Genomic DNA, 21,558 nt, shown 5'->3' with positions numbered 1-21,558 from the left:
AACGCAGCCCATGAGCCCCGACAGCTGAACGCAGCAGCCACGCCTAGCATCCCAGGGCGATCCGAGGGTGCGCCGCCACCGAATCCTGTCATCTGTCCCCAGTACGGCCGGGGCGGGGAAGACCAGAGTGGGTGATCCCCCGGCCTGCGACATCGGCTGGGTCCGCGTGGTGTGGCCAGGGGACGGGGTGCGGATGACTCGACCCCCCCCCGGGAGACAGAGAGCGGATCCCCCTGGAACTCGAAACAGGCAGCGACAGCCCGGAATCCTGAATCCCGGACCCTGGAACTAAAGCGAACGGCCACGCGGGACCTGCCATTTCAAATCCGGTGCACCCATAGGGAGTGCCCCTGGGGGAAACAAAATGTATACACAATACGGGCAGAAGCACACCGACATTTCCAGTGTGCAAAAGAAGCCAATCCTGTCGAACGGGGCCCCCTCTACGGGCACTGACAGATACATGAGGCCCTACACAAAGCAACACCATGGGCAGAGAAAAGAGCAGAAAGACCTCGACACAAAGCACCATGGACCTATACGCCACAAGCACATCCATGTACAGGGCACTGAGGACCAGGGAGTGACCCCCCCTCTGCCGGACGAGACCCTCTCGCTCAAGGATGTGATGGCCGCCATCGCCAGCTCGCGCTCCTCGGTGGTGCAAAAAATGGACGCCATCTCTACCGAGGTCTCATTCCTCTGCCATAATCTCCAAAAACTGTCATCCCGAACTGGGGAGGCGGAACAAAGTATCTCCGGTGTGGAGGATGGCCTCGGTGGGGGTACACCAACAACTGGCGCTAGCATTAACTAGATTGAAAACCCTGGAGGCCCGAGTGGACGAGGGCGAAGGCAGGTCCCGCTGCAACAACATCCGCATCCTGGGACTGCCGGAACGCGAAGAGGGACCCAGCATGGAACTTTTTATGGAGGAATGGTTGGCAGACCTGTATGCGCCAAAGACTCTCTCGAACTTTTTCTCGGTGGAACGTGCACACCGCATACCCGCAGGCCGCCCGACCCCGGGTGCACCCCCAAGGACGATCATAGCAAGGCTGCTCAATTATCGAGACAGGGATGCCATCTTACAAATGGCCCGAACCAAAGGGACAATGGGCCTCATTACACGGAAGGTGGTAATGGTTAAGGGCCACCGTTAATGGTAACGGTGACAGTTAACCATTACCGCCTTACTACGAGGTCCCTTAGCGGGTTGGTGCTTTAACGCCTGCTTTTAATTGTGTGTAATGGTAGTGTTCTTCTGCCGAAATACCATATTCCTGCTGGCGCATTTCAAACGGAAGAATAGAGCCCTTTGTGAAGATATTTCCTATTGTGGTTATTCCGGCCCTCACCCACCGGGTCCAGGCGGGCAGCTTCCACACTTCCGTCACCATGTGGTTATTCCATAGTGGTTGTGCCATGGTAATCTTGTTCCCCCAGCCTATGTGCTTGTGTGCCTGCCGCCAGACAATTGTGATATGAGAGGGCGTTAAAAACCAACCCGCTAAGGGACCTTGGTGCTAATTACGCCACCGCAAAATTGCGGTGCCGTAATTAGCTCCTTCCCCATTCCCATTATGCCCTATGGGGCAAAAATGGGAATGGGGAAGGGCAATGGTGGAAGGGGGAATTACTGCCCCGCCAACCTTGGAATAGGGCGGTAATTCCCCTTTCCACCAAGGCGGTGCCGGTAAGTTACCGGCATGGTCCATTGTGCTAACAGCACCCTGGATTACCGCCTTCCATGTAATGAGGCCCAATGACATATAATGAGCCAGAATTGCCTTCTATCCATATTATACCCGCGAGGTCCAGAAAGCCAGACAATCCTTCGAGCACCTTAAAAGGAAGCTCCACTCCATGAACGTGAGATATGGGCTGCTGTTCCCGGCCCAGTTAAAAGTCCAGCACGAAGGTAAAAGCGTCCACTTCACCGATCCTCAGGAAGCCTGGAAATGGGCCGAGACCCACATCGTAGGGGACTGGACCGCACCCATTCAAAACCGTAGAGGTCGACCAAGACCCCGACCACAGGTAGAGGGACCCGCCCAATGACCCATACCGGAGATCCCAGCAGACCCGGACGAAGACCGCAATCCCTGACAAGGTCCCTGGAACAGCCATGTTGGCCAGAGAGGGGAACTCACGGTACCATCAGTACCCTCAACGACCGATCCCTTTCTTGGCAACCATTTGCAAAGCAACGCCCCTCTCGGGTCGGCACCGGAGATGGGAAGCCGTCGCTCCCACAAAACTGATCAGAGAGCCATGCCCTGCCATAGCTAACATACCATGCCATCGGCGGACACCACGCCCCTGATCCGAGTTACCAGAGCCGCAAGCGAGTAGTAAGTTGGTGGGAAGGTGACCACAGTTCACATTAAGTTAATCTGGCGACACTGTTTTGAGCGCCAGTAGAGTTTGGGCGACAGATACTTCATGTTGGGGAGGAGTATGGGGAGGGGGGAAGGGATACAGTTCTATGTTAGTTATTTTCCAGGGAATAACACTATGTCCACACTGATCAAGATGCCATCTAACACACCATATCCAATGCTAACGCCTCCACCTCACACACACGCCACATCTCCACAGCCAAACGCACCAGGCACCCATCTGGCACAACACTCCAGATCATTAGACAGCAATGACCACACAGCGCCAAGATGACCCCACTTATGGAAACGCACTAGCCCCAACGACACCCCACGAACGCCACAGGTCACTCAAAATCATTACTTGGAACGTAAAGGGCATGGGCTCAAGTATCAAACGCCGATTAGTCACGCAATTCCTTAACAGACGCTCTCCCGACTTAGCCCTCCTTACAGAGACCCACTTAGCAGGTTCAACATGCCAACTTTTTCGCAGAACTAATTACCGACTAGAATACCATGCAGGGTACACGATGGGCTCCAGGGGGGGGCCCTGATCCTTTTACATAAGCGAGTCCCGTTTGATCTATCTGCTGTGGTACAGGACACCTTCGGCCGTTTTGTGATGATCCGGGGTGCGCTGAGGGGAGAGACAGTGGCCATTCTAGCGATATATTCCCCACCCGGGTTGGGGGAGGGTCTCCTGAGGGAGGTGACGGCCCTGATGGCAGAACAGCAAGCAGAGGTGTGGATTGTGGGGGGGGATTTTAACGATGTTATGTGCAACACACTTGACCGGACCCACATCTGCAGCTGGAACCCAGACTGTCCCACGTGGCTGGCGACCTTCGCATCAGCACTTAGTCTGAGTGACGTGTGGAGAGAACTCCACCCTACAGACCAGGGATTCTCCTTCCATTCAGAGGTCCATGCATCCTTATCCAGGTTGGATAACCTCTTCCTCCCGGCCCCAGAAGCATATAGGGTTAAATCGGCAGATTTCCATCCCCGGGGCATAAAAAACTACTCTCCCCTGGAGGTGACGCTCCGTACGGGTTGACCCTTGCCGCCCAAAACATGGCGGCTAAATGGCTACTACCTGGGCCTCCCCGAGTTTGTGGAGCACATCACGGACAAATCCAATGAATTCTTTGAGATGAATACAGGCTTGGTAGAGGACCATGTGATATTATGGGAGGCACATAAGATGGTGCTTAGGGGGGAAATGACAGCCTGGATCTGTAACCAAAAGAGGAAACATCACAGGAGGGTGATGGAGGCGGAGGAGGAAGTAAAGAAATGGGAAGCCAGATATATATCCTACGCCTCCCCGGAAACGCACCACCCCCTCCTGAAGGCTAGAGCATCACTCCTTAAGACAGCGCTTGATAACGCACGGCAGGCACACTGGGAATCAAAGACGAGAATTTAAGAGCACGGGGACAAAGCCGGCAAACTATTTGCATGGCTGGAAAGATGGGAGGAGGGGCATAGACATGTCAGACAGATCACCGAAGGCCCGAACGGGCCGGCCCAAACAGACCCAGAAATAGTGGAGGCCTTTGCCAGATTCTACAGTACGCTTTATGCAGCCCCAACGGTCCCCACAGATGCTTCCCTCCTGGATGAGATTGTGCTTCCGCAATTATCGGAATCGCAAAAAACTCATTTAGACAGGGAATTAGATGAAACCGAAATAGCGGAAGCCATGACCCAGCTACAATTCGGAAGACACCGAGGCCCAAACGGCTTCCCGGCTGAGACCTGGAATAAATTCAGTAGCAATAAGATGGCCGCCACCCTGCGGGACCTATTCCTCGCCGCTAAAGAACAGGGCACCCTCCCACCGGATCTACGGACGGCCACCATAGTGGTCATCCCCAAAAAAGGCAAACCCCCGATCAGTGCACATCGTATAGACCGATATCGCTTCTCAACAGCGAAACAAAAGTCCTTGCCAAAGCACTAGTCAACCGCTCCAAGGGGTAATATCCTCACTGGTCCATCAAGATCAATGCGGCTTCATGCCGCAAAGATCGACCAGAATGAACCTACGCCGATTACACCTGCTTTTGGAAGAGGCCCTGACCCTAAACACTCCACTTGCACTCCTCGCAATAGATTTCGAGAAAGCGTTTGTTTCGGTGGTGTGGGCTAGCCTCTGGGCAACAATGAGGCGCATGGGCTTCGGCAAAACGTTCCTTAGCTGGATTCAACTCCTATACGAAACGCCACTAGCTACAGTTAGGGTGAATGGCTGGACCTCCGGGACCTTCCCGCTGGGCAGAGGCACCCGGCAGGGCTGTCCTCTGTCTCCCCTCCTCTTCGCCCTAGCAATCGAACCACTGGCCCGATGGCTCCGACAGGTCGCCACGTGATCCGGATTCTGTTGGCCAAATGGACGGGAGGATAAGCTTTCTCTTTATACAGATGACCTATTACTCTACCTGAGTAACCCAGGCCAAGCATGCCCAATCATAACCCAAATGTTAAAGACCTATGAGACTTCAGTGGTCTTAGAGTAAACTGGGGGAATTCAGTTCTCTTCCCAGTAAAAGGGGACGATTCGGCAATCCCCCGGGACTCCCCATACAGAATAGAAAGAGAAGGCTTCCGCTATCTGGGCATATGGGTCTCCGGGGTTCTCTCAGACTATGTGTGTCACAACCTGCACCCACTGACCGCCCGCTTCGCGGGGGATGTGCGACACTGGATGCACCTCCCCCTCACACTCATGGGAAGGGCGGCCCTTTTCAAAATCATGGCACTTCCACGGTTCCTCTACGTACTGCAGAACGCCCCACTGGCCATACCAAACACAGAATTTGTCCGGGTGGAACGCCCTCTCAGGGAATTGATATGGAAGGGGGGGCAACCTCGAATTGCGCTGACCATGCTGCAGCAATCGATCTGGGAGGGGGGTATTCGTGTCCCACACCTGAAGTCCTACTACTGGGCCAGTCAACTAAACATTGTCAATGATCTCCTCCATGGGGACCGTGACCTATCACACATCAGAGCAGAACTACCCTTCAGGCAAGATACCCCACCACTCGAAACGATGTATCAACACCTATCCAGACCCCCCGCACAGACAATGTCCTCTGATATCACAATTGTCTGGCGGCAGGCACACAAGCACATAGCCTGGGGGAACAAGATTACCATGGCACAACCACTATGGAATAACCACATGGTGACGGAAGTGTGGAAGCTGCCCGCCTGGACCCGGTGGGTGAGGGCCGGAATAACCACAATAGGAAATTTCTTCACAAAGGGCTCTATTCTTCCGTTTGAAATGCGCCAGCAGGAATATGGTCGGCAGAAGAACACTACCATTACACACAATTATCACACACACTCAGTGGCCATAGGCAAGCACTTGCTGACGCCAAGACTACACACCCCTGGAACGCAACTTACTTCCACAACATATCCCCACGAAGGTGACCATCCTCAAAGCCAGATGGGAACGGGATGTCGGGGACATTGAGCCTGAGGACTGGATCCAGGTTCTCATGAATCCACGTGAAATCTCTATAGACTCCAGAATAAGACTGGTACAGCTAAAGATACTACATAGTGTATACTACCCCGAGTGGCCCTTTTTGGTTGGGAAAGGGCAACGGATCCAAACTGTTTGAAATGCAGAGGGGAGGAGGGCACCTTCATCCACCTCCTTTGGGACTGCCCTAAAATCAAGATATTCTGGACACAATGCGTACAAATTTTGGCAAGAGCACTGGGCCGGCGATAGAACTGCGACCCGCAATAATGTTACTGGGTGCCCCAGATGAGAACATCTCAAACAAATGGGAGGGCATTCTTCTCTCCACAGCAATGGGCCTAATATAACGTGACATTGCGCTGAAATGGGGAGCCCCGGAGTGCCGACAGCGGCTCAGTTGGCCAACGAAATGGACATCTGCGCGGCGAAAGAACTCAGAATTTATACAGCACGTGGATGCCCAGAAAAGGCCACAAAACTGCGGAAAATGGGAAGGACGTGTGACCTGAGATCGCTCTGAGGGATGGGAGAGCGGGAAGTGCAGGAGCACAACATGGACATGGCAAAGAACTTATTTCGACCCGGCAAAGGGAGACGGATGGGGGGGGGGACAGTTGGTATGTTGTATGAATGTTCAAAAACTTTCAATAAAATATGTTATTAAATAAAAAACATGTACTTGTTCCCCCTAGAGGAGCGAATCACGGACCCGATGAAATCTATGTGTAAATCTGCCCAAGGCAGTGTCATCCCCCTCTTCTGGAGGGGAGCTCAGTGTGTGAGTGAACTTGGCTGAAATTGTGCACACACAAGACACCCCTTTATATATTGGTCGAGGTCCTGCCCCATGTGTGGCCAGTATGCAAACTCACGCAAGATTTCTAAAGTAGTGTGATACCCCCGATGACCTGCTGTGGGCGTGTCATGGGCGTGACTTAGCATCAGGCTCCGGAATGAGGTAGGTACCACCGAATGGTCACAACCCGAGAGGGATCTCCTTACCAACAAACCATCTTGGATTCGGAACACTTTGGGACACTTCATCAGCACCCTGAGGTCCTCTTTCCCAATGTAATCAGTTTCCATCAGAGGAAAGTTCTCAGGGTCCTCAATGTGTTGATAACATTTCCCAATAATCGGATCCCCTTTTTGTGCTGTGATTAAATCAGCATCTGGGGTCTCCTTACTCCACTGGGCAGTTGAGAGTTCATTGGGAGCATTTGTCTGGGACCTAGTGACAGCAGTAACCTGGATTTCCCCCAACAGGGACTTGATCTCGAGGAGATCCCGCTGGATGGCTCAGATTTTGGCCAGCTGATCAGCTTGGTTGTTTCTAGTTTTGTCTGGCCCCTCTATTCTGGAATGACCCTTGATCTTCTTCCAATAGAGGATTATCCCATTGGAGGAGACCAGATCATCAATATTTTGCATTAGCTTGTCGTGCTTGAGTTTATTAGCACACATCATGCCTCTGGTTTTCCAATTAACCAGGTGCTCCACAAACCCGTTTCGGACATAATCTGAATCAGTGATTATGACCAGTTTGTGGAGTTGGTGTTGGACGGCAGTGAGGATGGCTTGATGAACTGCCATCAACGCCATCACCTGTCTACTGCGGGGACCAATTTTGTACCCAGCGGAGGGTTCCGGGGCATAATTCACCCAGGCATTCCCAACGCCAGACACCAGTTCCTTTTCCCTGTTGTTGTCAACATGGTAGGAGGGCCTGTCCACATAAACTGTGGGCCTTCCCTCACACTTGTCTTCTTCATAGACTTTGTGTGGGGCATTCAGGTACTCCTCCATGTTGTCTTGGGTTTTGAGACTTTCGTTCTCGAGACAGTTTTCTCTGGCACAATCATGCAAGTCAGCCAGACCTTGGTTGAGGGGACTCTTCTTGTTTTGGCCATATCTGACCTCCACAGGAAATCCTTGCATTGACAGAATCCAGGAAGTAATTCTGGAATTACTCACATTTCTGGCCCGGATTCTGTCACTTTGGAGGTATTGAAAAGGCTGGTGTGGAGTCTCCACTATGATGTGTTTCCCCTGGATGAACGGGCGGTAATTCTTCAATACCCACACCGTTGCCAGGAGTGCCTTCTCACAATCGTTGAATTTTTCCTCCACACAGGATAAAGTCGTGCTTGCATAGGAAATAACTATATTGACTTTGTCATGCTTTTGATATAATACTGCTGTCAGGCATGTATTCGAGAACCCTGTCTCCAGGAAGAACTCCTTATTTTTGACAGGGTAAGCTAGACAAGGCGCTTGTGAGAGACTTATTTTGTGTTGCTTTACTGCCTCGGCTTGTTCTGGACCCCACTCCCACTTGATCCCCCCTTCAACATATGGATCAGGGGTCTTGTGACTCTGCATAATCCTCAATTAACTTCCTACTGTAATTAGTCAGTCCAAGGAGGCTTCTTATCTCACACAGAGTGGTGGGGTCTTTTAGTTTTAGGAGTGCTTCCACTTTCTTCTCCTGGGAACAGTGACCTTCAGGAGTTATTTCATGTCTTAAGAAGTGGACACGGGTCTTGCACCACTGTGCTTTTTGGAAGGACTGTTTTGCTCCGGCAACCCTCAACTGGGTCAGAACATAATGGATTTCCGCTATGTGTTCCTCCACAGTTGAGCTTTTTATCAAGACATCATCCACATAGGCCAGTTTACCCCTTTCATCCAAGTCAGCATGGCCTTATGTAGGAAGATGTTGAATTCATTGCCAGAGATTATGTATCCCAAAGGAGTCCGGGTCCACGTGTACTGCTGCCCCCGAAGGTAAAGTCCACCATGTATTGGTCCTCCTTACTGATGGGCACGGTCCAGTACCCATTTGTCAGGTCAGTGTATACCTTTGACCCCTGGATCTGGGCCAGTCCTTGGTCAATGTATGGAAGAGGCCATTGGGACATGTGGAACCGTTTATTTAGCTCCTTAAGGTCTGCGCATAGTCTCCATTGGCTATTTGGTTTTAAAATCCCCAGTACCAGATTATTAAAGGTGCTGTGGACAAATTATCCCATGGGACTGAAGGTTTTTGATTATTTCTGTCAGGGACTCCATGGATGCTAGAGGCAAGCAATATTGTTTCACAAATATTGGAGTCATTCCAGGGTCCGTGGGAATTGTGTTGGTATGTATCTCAGTGCGACCACAGTCATACGAGTCCACAGCAAAGATATCTTGGAAATCTAAGAACATCTGTTTCAACTTTTGCTTTTGCTCCGTAGTCTCACAGGCATAAACTAGGTTGGCCCGCTCTTCAACCATTTGCCTGAAGCCTGGAAAGACTTCGGGTTTTGCCATATCAGCGGCCTCCTCCAATTGGGTGGAGAGGTCTCTGGTTAGAGTATTGACCTGAACAGGGAGTTTCAGGTAGGAGAGGCCATCATTGTGGGCCTGGAATATCACCTCCTCCCCTTTCCGGGTGAAGATCCTGTCTGGTGGTATGTCATTGTCACTGACATTGTCAAAGCAGTCATTGGGGATTGGTGCCTATGCCTAGAGTGATACTCCTGGGGTCGCTGTTATCCATCAATATTGGAAAGGTGTTGTGTTCTATATTGACTAATGATGTTGGGTTTAACCCCAACCCCTGCTGTTGGAGATGGGCATTGAGATGTACAGGATTTTGCAGTTTCTGTCCTCTTTTAAGTTTTAATTCAAGTGGAAATTGTTGGGTCCATCCTGGGAAGGTGACCTCCTCTCCAATTTAAACTTCAACCACATAGGGCAGCAATTGGGCAGACCGAAATGCTTTTTCTGAATCATCAAAGCCCATGGGATTACCCCCTAGTCGGGACCAGGCTTTGTAATGTATCAGATCCAAATGAATTGCAAACCGACTGAGAATGTCACTGCCTAAATAGAATGCAGCAGGGACATCTCGCAAGACCCAACAATTATGTTCTATGCTTTTGTCACCAATAGAAATTTTGAGCATACACCTGCTAGGCAGGAGATGTTTGGAATTAAGAGTTTCCAGGCCCATTTCCCACTTATCAATCCATTTAAATGTGGGAATGGATGGATCTTTTCAGAGCTTTCTGAACATGGCTTCGCTGATGAAGCTCTTTCCGTTGTTCATGCACACTCTGGCGAGAACAGACTCCTTCCCCTCCTTTAACTGAATAGGGAGGAACAGCTGTTCTCTAATTTTCTGAGTGTCAGCTAAACTTTGAGCTGGTTTTTCATCACTTTTGACTATATAATTGGGATTTTCAGATTTTGAATCAGTATAAAATTTCAAAGTATTTCCTTCCAGTGTGGAATGCCACTTAAAACTGGAAGGAAGGTTGATTTTTAGGAATGGAGAGAGGTTCCCATCACCAGTTTGTTGTACTACAGCAATCACTGTAACGTCAGGTATTTGATTATTCTGGAAATTAAACTCAATATGATAAGATTTCTGTTCAATCATGTGGCATGTGCCATTTAAACTAACATGGTATGCTTGACACTCTGTTTTAATTTTATTGGCCGGTTAGTGTGAGTCCAGAGGACCCTTTCTATTAGGGAAGACAGCCTGCTAAGAATGTCATTCCTTAATAGACGGGGGTTCCTTCTGGAGTCACAACTATGAACGAGTGTTTCACCTTATGTCACCCAATTTGTATTTCCAAATATGCAGTCCCCTCGACAGGAATTTAATTCCCGTTGAAGTTCTGGAGTTGTCGAGGAAGAGTGGCGAGAGGGATCTGGTGTGTCTCTCCCCATTCCTGAATTTAGCTGCTCAAAGCCCTTTTTGACAGCAGAGTTGCTTGGGATCCAGGGTCCACCAGTGCTGAAAATACACTTTGCTCTTGCACTCGGATAGGGGCATACAATCTCCCCTCCTTCTCCTCAAGTGGGCAAAGGTAATGGGCATTTTGGGTAAGCTGGGTGGTCAATTTCTTTACTTTGGACTCCGACATTGTGGCGTTTTGGACAATTTTCTGTGCCAGAGTCTGGGAATCTGTAATAAAAATGTTATATCCTGAAATAGATGGGATATCGGAATCCCCTTTTTCCCCTAGCTCTGTGTTGCCCCCTTTTACCTGGAGGCAGTCACTAGAACCAGTTTGTGGGGAGGATCCCTCTATAAATACGTTTCTCTCAGGATGACCATACTGGGGTTCTGGATGGGTGATTCTAAATCAGTCCCCACACCCACCCAGTCTTCATTCAGATCTCTTGAGACCCATTTTTCTTTGGAACAAATTCCCCCATCTCAGAATCCTCTAAGGATTCTTCCCCTTCAAACTGGAGGGCACGAACTTCCTCCACAAAATGGGCCTTCTTGATGTCTTTATTTCTCCTACCCACCCTCTCTTCCCTGGGTTGCCGATGCTCGGGGGCATGAGTTTTTAGTTCTGGTTCCAGGGTGTCCAGGGTCTTTTCACAGGTGAGGAAGGAAGCTTCCTCTAGGGCTTTATACCCCCTTTCCACTCTGCCTACTCCTCGGGATCCGGTGAGTTGTCAGGGTTCTCTCCCTGTCATATTTCTGGTTTTGCTGAGCCCTCAACATGCGACTCAGATCCTGCATTAGGTTCTGGACCTGGCGCTCCAGTTGGGACTGTTAAATTCGTTCTTCCTGCTCTCCCGATACTAGTGCTCATCTAGCTCCCTCACACCATCTCAGGCATTCCAGGCACTCGGCACTCGGCACTTGCACACAAATAATACGCAAGGCCAGAGGTTTGGGTGTAAAAGCTGTAATGTTAACACACAACAGGCTCTGGATGGCGGCATCGACTCTACCCCCCCCCCAGGCCTGGCTCATACTCATGTACAATGCAAAGCTACATATTAATCTCCTCCCATTAGCCGTACGTATTCATAACAACAGGTCATTTCACAGAAGAGAGAGAATCAAGTACATTTCAGATTGTCTTTGCAAAGTAGGCTCTTATCGACCTTGGGACTTCAGCCAACAGCTTGAGCTTCAGCACCACGTACTTCTCAGAAGGGAGGGCTGTTGATGGCCATCTGCAAGGCCTGGCTGGGAGACATTCCACAGCTAGCTCAGCTGGTTGTGCTCTGGTGGTTCTCTGCAACATCTGCTTTCATGGCTTACATGTTTAGGCTAGTACTTATGCCAAATCATTAGGCCAGTCTTACTGCTTCAGATGTGATGTATCTCAAACCAAAAGAAAGTGCAGAATCAGAAATGTGCCAGGTAACAGGGACACCCGTTCTGGCTGGTACGGGGGTCTCTGTTCATACCTAGGTAGTTCACGGGAAGGATAACTATCCCTTCTCCCGGAGTACCCTGGGAATTGGGGATTTTGGTAAACCTCCACCCTTGGCCTCTCCTCTTCCGGATTGGGTATTCTGGTCTCCTGAAAGCAGGGTAAGAAAGGAGGGTTGTCCTGCAGGTTGGGATTTTGTGGATATCGGGAAAAGAAACTTAACCCAGGGTTTGGGGGATTACTTCCCTTCTGACAAAGTTAGGAGGTAAGTTTCCTGGGGCAGTACCTACCTGGTTGTATCCCCCCTTGGGCTGGGGGAGTCCATACATACCCCAAGATAGTCTGGTTGCCCTTGTATCTGGGATTTATTTAATCAGGAGAATTATGGGTCCCATTGGTGGGGATACCTCCTTGACTGCCACCTGTTGCTGATTGGTTGGAAGGCCTTCTTTGCCTCTGATTTTGTTGGTTTTGGGTAGGTGTATTTTTAGGCCCCCATTTCTAGGTCCAAAATGGGGGCAACCTTCACCTCCGCCACCTTAGCAGCAGGGGCGTTGGTTGGTTTGGATTTTTTTACCTGATTTTTATTTTCTCCAGGTTTTTGGACCTCATAGATCTGGGTAGCCTGCTCTATTACCCAGTCCAGGGTCCTTTTATCATGAAAATCCCTCACCAGCTGGGTCATGATGTATTTTTGGAGCGCATGAAAGAAGGTAGTTATAAACTCTCTGCTATCTGTGCGCACCCTCCGAGTGGTTTGTGCAAAGGCAGGTTTTAGCTTCTGCACAAATTCTTGTGAGACCTGATCTTCTCATTGCACATTGTAGGCCGCTTTGCAAGACTCTTGGGGGTTTCTGTGGGCGGAAAAAGTGTTTCAAGATGGCCACCCACCATCTTGAATAGTTTTGGTCTTCCAGTCCTTCAAAGAAGCTGTAGTACACTGGAGAGAACATCCATTTGGCATAATCTATGCAGTTCTAGCTATCTTTAACATGAAAACTGTCCATCATTTGTTCATAGAGTTCCAAATGCTCCCAAACAGAATATTTAGCATTTTTGTGGTACAGTGTTATGAAATTCCTAATGGCCTGGATCTGCCTAATGGGTTCTTTCACCATAACTCTCCTCTGTTTATTTGCCTTCTTTTTCCATGTCACCTGAGTCCACTCGCCCCTAAACTCAGATGTGCTACTGTTTTAGGACCCCTCATGATCTTCTACGCGCTCCCTGATTCTTTGAGCTTGTGAGGGGCTTGCAGAATGGTGGGGCTAGATTCTTCTCCCCTGTGGCGCACAGGAGAGTAGTCTTCTGACTCCTCCCTGCTTCCCGGGTTGGCAGAGGTTCCACCCATTGCCCTGATTGGGTGAAGGTCTTCAGAATGCTCTTTTGGGGCCTTCTTTCATGCTGTTTTTGTGCAATTCGAACCAAATTGTCCCTTTGGAGATAGTGCTTTTGCAGCTCTAATTCCCTGACTTTCTCCTCATAGGAGGCTCCCTGGTCAGAGACATCCACCAAAATATTTTTGTATCTATACAGGGGCGCTTGTCCATCAATTTCTGAGGGGTGCTGACCTGTCAGCTCCATCATTCTAGGCCTATTTAATTCTGATGGCCTCATGGTTTCTGGCTCATGTGAACCAGTAGACATGAAGTCAGCAGTGCACAAAGTATTAAAGGGGTTTGAGTGCCTTAGTACAGAGGGCATCCCACTGGGATCAGGGGTAGCCCTGTCCCTCTCTACTTGTTCAGGGTCCCTCAAGTTTGGATTTAGCCTGGCATACTCTTTCTCCAACCTCCCTAGTTTCTCCTTCTCAGCCCCTACCTTTTGATAATAGGCAAAGGTCTGAGCTTTTTGCTCCACTATCAGGGCTTGACTGGCCTCTATGACCGCTCTTGAGTGGATATACGTGATTTGTCCATCCTGCCACATGTCCATGGCGGTGACCTGTTGCATCATTTCTTCTAGCCAGACTTTCTCATCTTGGTCTGCCCATTCCGCTCTGACAAATAATTTGTGCAGAAGGTGCCCCCTGGCCATATTTATTTCTACTGTGGTCATTTTGGAAAGTGTTGTTTCTTTATTAATTTATTTATATAAGGGTATCCTGTATTCTGTTGCTTTTTGTCTGGTTTGGGGTTGATTTAGCTTTAATTTTATACACAAGCCTGGTACTTAGGATCTATGTTTGGGAGTTGCTTTTGACAGCGTAAACCAGCTTTATAGCCACACAAAGTATCCCTACGATGAAGGTTAGCCTGCTGTGTTAAGCTGCCACGGATGGCAACACTTACCCAATCCCTGGCACGAGCCCCCACTTTGTTGAGGATTCTAATCGGGCGTCACACAGTGGACCAGGACCCTACCCTTAGCCTAGGATGTAGCGCTCAATTAGAATACTTTTACTTTATTTCCTAGAATTCAGATTGAGGTGGCACCCAACCTGTCTCACACCCCCTTTTGCAAATACCCAGGATCACAATGGACCATGAACTAGGTCGGTTGGTGGGAATACAATATTTATTTATATTAAATTCAAAGAAAATCACACAATTTTAATATATGTAAACTGATGAAATACACTTGGTAGACCTTCTATTAGAACATATCCAAAGCATAGATGAAAAGGAGCAATTTTAATGTTCGGGTAGATAGCACCCGAGTTACAATTTCCCCCTGCAATGCTCCCTCAAAACCCAATTAATCAAATTTTGAGTCGATAGAAAGGAGCAGCAAGGAGTTAGGGATACTAGGCAGCAAACTTTGCAATTTCATAAATGACACTCGGAATGGCTAAATAATTAATTTATATGTGCAGATTAATAAATGGGGTAAATATGATTTCTAACAGTATCCGCGATGTAAGGACACTAGAAACAACAAGGCAAGGTATCAACAAAGGGCATACTTTTCAAAATCAACTTGAAAATAAGACACGATGCAGCCAAAATCACACATTGGAAAGTTGCATTTTATTCTTTTTACATGTTTCAATGTCAAAAACGGTGAAATAGACACAATAGGAATGCAGTTTTTAGGCTGGGTGGTAGATGCACATCTCAGTGATAATATAGAAGTGAAAGAGTGACTCTAGCTGAATAACTGTATGAGATTTTCAATGTGGAAGGAGATTCGGTTTTGGGAAAATAAAAGCAGTTAACAGAGAAAATCGGTTTCGAAAGCAAGGACAAGTTTAACTTAAACTAGATTATCAAGAAGATAGTGCTGCCATGAAACAGGTTAAGCGGCCGTCTTAACCCCCTTCACGCCATGTGTCTCTTTATGTGGAAACTAATTAATTTACTCCAAATATGACTAAGGACTTACAATTGACAGAAATGAGGGGAAGAATTGTGCCAACACTGGAAAATCAAGGACAGGATGCACAGAGAATTCGGACTATCTTAAACAAGTTATCAGGGTATGGATGGGATTACTTAGAGGGTGGAACCAAGCCAAGTTATCAAGATAGGGTAGGCTATGTGTCATCATGGGATGGGGAGATACTCACATTCAGCGCTGGAGTTTGGAATCTGGGACAGCCTACCAGGTTTCTGGATTGAAGGCAATATCTGGTCATTGGTCACCACAGGGCTCTCCTAGCATAAAACAGCTGGGCCTGTCTGGTCACGGTCAGCGGCATGCAGGTAGTGGGGTAAAAATCTGGTCTGGTCACAGTATACTCTAAAAAAAAAAAAAAGGTTACAGCTTTTCCCCCTTCTCCCTGAGTTAGTGGGATTTTGTTATGGGGCTTAGTTCTGAAGGGTGGTCCTGCCAGGATAGGGTCAGCTATGCTCTGACCTGGCAGTGGGTCTGGAATCTGCAGGATGAAGATGAAATGTCTGGATACGCAGGCGCTGGAAAATTCAGGAGAGGGTTGCTGGTCTCTGTGAACTTCCCCCTTTTTATAAAGTGGGTGACATCACAGGATTTATTGTTGGGCAGAACTAACTTAGACCTTCCCCTAAGAATCGGATAGGTCAGCCTATGTTATGTCACCCCCTCCTTAGGGGCAGAAGGGGCTGAAGGAGGGGACTCAGTTTATGAGGTTGTTTTTTATGAGGTACAAAGCCATCCCACAGTCATTTTTGCCAAACATCAATTATAACATAAATCGTTCTCTTTTTTACATTTGTGGCACTTTTGAAACTTACCTAGGCAGATTACATATCTCACACAGAGCATGGCAGTCCAACTCACCAGTTTATAGGACTTTGTTTCATCCGTCTGATAATTTTTTGTCATTTTCTTTTTTGTTTTTATTGAAAAACTACAGTCTTGACATTTTAAGAAAAGACTTTTGTTTCAAAACAAGTAAACGGACAGACAACGAAATGAAAAATTTCAAGAAGAAAAATACAATTACAGTTACAGGGTCCGGACCAAAATCATGATCATAAACTGCAGTCCTTCACAGCAGAAATCATTGTTGACAAGATTCAGGTGGCGGGCAAGTTCCTATTTCCTTTGGCGCGTTATAGGACAGTATTAAGCTGAATTGGGAATTTCAGAAGTTCATTCAGATAATTAACTATTGTGCACACATGTTTCGGATTATTGCCAGATGAAATTGTGTGCCACTATGCTGTCATATCATCATCTACAGGTGCATATTGACCCAAGTGTTTTGAGCGGATCTCACAGATTGTTTGGCAATTTAGAATCAGATGTTTTGTAGATTCAACTGCATCCAACCAAAAGCGACAATAGTTATCACTCGTTGCAGGGTTTTTCCTTTGCCATAGAATCTGTTTTGACTGCAGCGTGTTTAAACGAAAGCGTAGGAATTGCTCGCGATAATAGCGAGAGTAGCATCATAGCAGATAATTAGACTGTGTATTTAATTTTTTCTGATCAGTTCCTAACCAGGCAGCTGCTACTAATTTTTCCTGTTTTTCTAAATTGATGATCCGTGACCATGTTTCAAACTTTCTCTTTGCATATTGAGGGCAGCGAAAAAGGTCAAAATTGCTAATTTCAGCCGCGATGATCCAGTCTTGCATTCTTGAAAGCCATTGATTCAACAAACATCCAGTTTTCGGCTGTTCAATGCGCGCAAAGATCTTATATGCTGGAGCGCCATCGATCTCTCTCATCTTCCGCATTAATAAGATGGATTTCCATATCACCTGGCTGAATAGCGAGTTCAAAGATAACTCATGTCGTATCAATATTATGGAAATGCAGGATGGAAGGTTGAGGACACGCCGCCAGAATTGGCCCTCGAGTTGGTTCCATATTAGCTCGCTAATCTTCCAGCCCGCTTCGGCGCCAAATGTGAGGACGGGAACCACCTTTTGCTGGTAAAACATTAATACTGGTGTGAGAGAGAATTTGCCGTAATCTTTGTTTATATTTAATGCTTGCAAGGCTAGTGTTGAGGTTTTTAGTTTTAGATCTTGTACCCACTGATCTTCACAGATTGATGTGTTAATCTGTACTCCTAAATAGCGGATTGAGTTGACTGAAGACAGGAACTGACCATCAACTTTCCATTTGAAAACTCGGTCTTTCTTAGGGAACCCAGGGCCAATCGAGAGTATTTTCGTTTTTGTCAGTGTTGATGGTAAGCTGATTGTTAGACAAATACTCATGAAGGCTGCTTAATAATCGTTGGAGGCCGATCTGTGTTTTATCTAATAAGACCAAGTCATCGGCATATGCTATATATCTCACCGGGGTTCTGTTTATTTTTGGAGGAAAACTATGGACTTTCTCTAGATGAAACGGAAGATCTGCCTAGAAAAGTTTCAATAGGTCTGCTGCAAGTGGGCAACCTTGTTTGACACCTCTTGTCGTTAATATATTGTCAGACAGCATAACAGCTTTGTTCAGATGAACTTGGAACGACGTCTTTGAATGAAGCGCAATAATTGGATTTAAAATCTCCGCTGGGCAGCACCACTTGTGCAATTTAGACCAGAGCAAGCTACGATTAACACAGTCAAATGCTTGCTCCATGTCTATGAAGGCAAGATGAAGCTTGCCACCTGATTTGAGTGCCTCTAGTTTCAAAGTTGTTAGTATTGCCAAATTCACATCCACACCAGTTCCTTTCGAAAATCCTGTCTGTCGAATGTCGCAATATCCTGCATTTTTCACCCAGTTCACCAATTTCAACCTAAGGTTTGAGCCGAAGAGTTTACCAATTGAGTCTAATAATGCAATACGGCGGTAATTTTCTGGAGCCTCCCAGCTGCCCTTCTTACCACAATGGCTTTTAGCCAGGAAGTGGGTAATATCTCGTTGGAAGCGATTTTCTCGAATAGACACTCGATAAAGGGGGCCCATTGACTTATGTTTTTTTTTAACATTACATTACTCACCATGTCTGGACCGGTTGCACGGGAATTTTTTAGCTTCTCGATAGCTCTGACAATGTCCATTTGTGACATTTTCACATCCCAGAGCACTGGGTCTTCGGCCAGATCTACTGTGGGCCCATTGCCGTTTGAGTTCAACACTGCTGAGAAGTGTTTACACCACCTATCGCCCGCGATTGTATTCTGTGTTGAGTTTAGAGTATTTAGGTGGCCCATGTTTAGAATTTGCCAAATATCACGGGTGTTCTTGGTGATTAGTAACTTCAACATGAATTCAGCATGGTCCTGCTCCACAATGAGTTTATTGGATCTTACCCAATTTCTATAACTCGCTCTTTGTGATTTTATTGCTTCCGTCAGTTGAGAGGTATTAAGGTTTTTTTTCATTTTTAATAGACGCATGTCTCTTCTCAACTCTTTCTTTTTGACATCCATCACTTTACAGAATGGGTGAGTGTGATTTTTGACTTTTTGATGTAGACATTTTTTATCTGCAATGTAAATTGACAGAAGCGGAGTATAGTTCACGCCGTTATGAAGATTTAGTAGTTTTTTGGTTAGGTTGTCAATTATGTTAGCACTCAGCCGAAGACGATTACCACTGAAATTTGCTTCTACTGAAGAGGAATATTTCGGGGCGTCTACCGGATCTGCTAGTAGGCAGTTTCAATAGCCTATGATCGCTATTAGGCATATTCAAAGTACAAAGATTAATTATCTTGGGCACAAAGTTCTTAGAGACCCAAAAATAATCAATGATACTGTGAGATGACTGTCGGTGCCATGTTGGATGCGCAGGAATATCGCCTACAGTGGCACCGTTTAGCAACACACCATCCCTCGTCTTCATTGCATCTGCCCAGAGTTGTTCTTTCACACCCAGGTCTCCATAAGCAAGTTGTTTATAGCTTTCGCTTTTCGAGCCGTGATGAAACCATGTGCCATTTAGATCACCACAACAAATGATCGTTAGGTTGTTACATTTCAGGATTGTCTCATCCATTAGCTGGCAGATCGCATTATTGAAGGCCTTTTCGTTGATCTTGGCAGGGTTCCAATAACAGTTGATGATCAACAATGATGAGTTTGCCCTCACCGTATTAATTGTTGAGTGCAGAATTATCCCTTGAATAAATGGATTCGGATTTAGGCATGTAGGTGTAGACCAATTAGTAGATATTCGTACCATTGTCAAAAGGCCAGCACCTGGACGTCCTTGAATGTTTCTGATGGCTGGGTTCACAAAAATTGAGAAACCGTCTCTCGTCGGCACTTCAGACAGCCATGTTTCTTGTAAACAAATAGCAAAAACATCGACCAGGGGAACTTCAAAGCCCTGAAAAAGATGACAATGTCCTCTAGTATTCCACGAGAGGATTGAGAAAGGGCCATCCGCGGGGGTCAATCATTGCTAATTAAACGCTTGCCTTCTCGGGCGAGCACCTTGGTTTTCAAGCTTGACACTTCCTTGCTTCTAACGCTAGGCTACTACGTAGCTGATCCATATTCACAGTTTTAGTTTCGACTGGATTGCATTCCGAAGATTTTAAGCAGTTGTTCCCATAATGTTGCTCCGGTTCGACTGAAATGTCGAAACCGAACATCAAAAGATTGTCTGCTGCTTTAAGCAGTGTGTTGCGTACACCTGCCGAATATATGTGTAGCAAAACTGCATCAGAAGACTGCTCATTGATATATTCCATGATTTGGATGTCATCGGAATTGATCAGACGCAATGGAGGAATATGCTTGAAAAGTCTCAGCACGTTTGCACGGTTTAAATTTAACTCATTGTCATCCTTATGGATGTTTTCCAACCTGAGTTTCCACATGCGGTCAGCTGCTCGCTGCTCCTGCGGTTTATGAACCCTAGAAGTGAAACGAACTTGCTGTTTACGTTGGTTCGTTGTCAGTTTTGGGTTCAGGGTCAAGGTGGCCGCATATGATTTCTTCACTTTCAAGTTACATTGAGCTGAGTTCGTTGCTCGATCAGCATGCGATTGCGGGGAGATGGCTGACATCCCAGCATTTGCGGCTCCAGCTGATGGATGTAAGTTGGACGAATTTACAGCGTTGGAGGACTGTGACTTCACGTCATCATCTGAGTACGTAGAAAGGTCGCATAATGCAATTGATGCTGAGTTTGTTGATGTCACTGATTGGCAATCATCTGAGTTTATGCGCTGCCTTTTCGCGCCAGGTTTGGAAGACGTTGAGTCACTATTCTTTTGAGATGGTATTACGACCTTGGTGCTGTCACATTTGCGCTTAAAGAGCCCCGTTCTCGGGGGTGTGGTAATGTTTCGTATGAAACTTTTCGTGGAAGAATGAGTTTGTTTCGTTGTTTTCTTCATTGTTGTGGTTGCTTTATTTTTGTTGTTTACTTGTGGCTGTTTCTTGACCTCTGTTGGAATAACAGATGTGTTGACAGCTTGACCCACTACGCCTGTTTTTGCTGGCCCAGTAAAGATGCCAAATGAAGAAAATGCCGAACCTTGCGTTACCACACCAGATGGAACCTGTGGAGGCGATTTCGCTTCAGCCAGAGGCATATAAACAATTGAGGTGGGCTGATCGTTAGTTGGTTGAACTTGGAGTGAAGCAGGATTAGACCCGAGCTGATCAATTCCTGCCACCATGCTTTGAGTGCTTTCAATTCCGATGTCGCTGGTTGAGGTCTGTTTAATTTGAGTCATTTTTATTGGACAAATGTCTGGTTCATCTTCGAAGGCTTGAGAATCACCAGAAGTTTTGCAAGAGGGAACAGAATTTCGAGTAGAGCCTCCAGAATTATTTACGCCGCGATCTGAACATAGCAAGGGTGCTAGTTCTCTAAGCACTTCCAAGAGAGAATTTATCTGGAGCTCATGACGCTCCTGTTGCGTGGCGACTAAGTCGCCAAGACGTGTTTGCCATTGCATACTGTTGTCTTTTTCTTCATGCATCTGTGTTTGAACTGCCTTGGTGAAATGTTCCAAGTTATCAAGTTTTGTTGAAAGGTTTAATAAAACAGCAGCTTGGTCGCAGATCGTTTCATTCAATGATTGGTAGAGTTTTACAAACGGAATAATGGCTTGGGATGAGGCCGCCAAAACGTTGTTGTGCAGCTGAATAGCAGCACCCATCGAAAGATTGATTTTGGAGTGAGGCGTGTTTTGTCCAACTTTTCC

The sequence above is a fragment of the Ambystoma mexicanum genome, chromosome 3q (genome assembly GCF_040938575.1).
Source record: "Ambystoma mexicanum isolate Mex_15411 chromosome 3q, UKY_AmexF1_1, whole genome shotgun sequence".
Classification (NCBI taxonomy): Eukaryota; Metazoa; Chordata; class Amphibia; order Caudata; family Ambystomatidae; genus Ambystoma; species Ambystoma mexicanum.
This window is presented reverse-complemented; position numbering follows the sequence as displayed.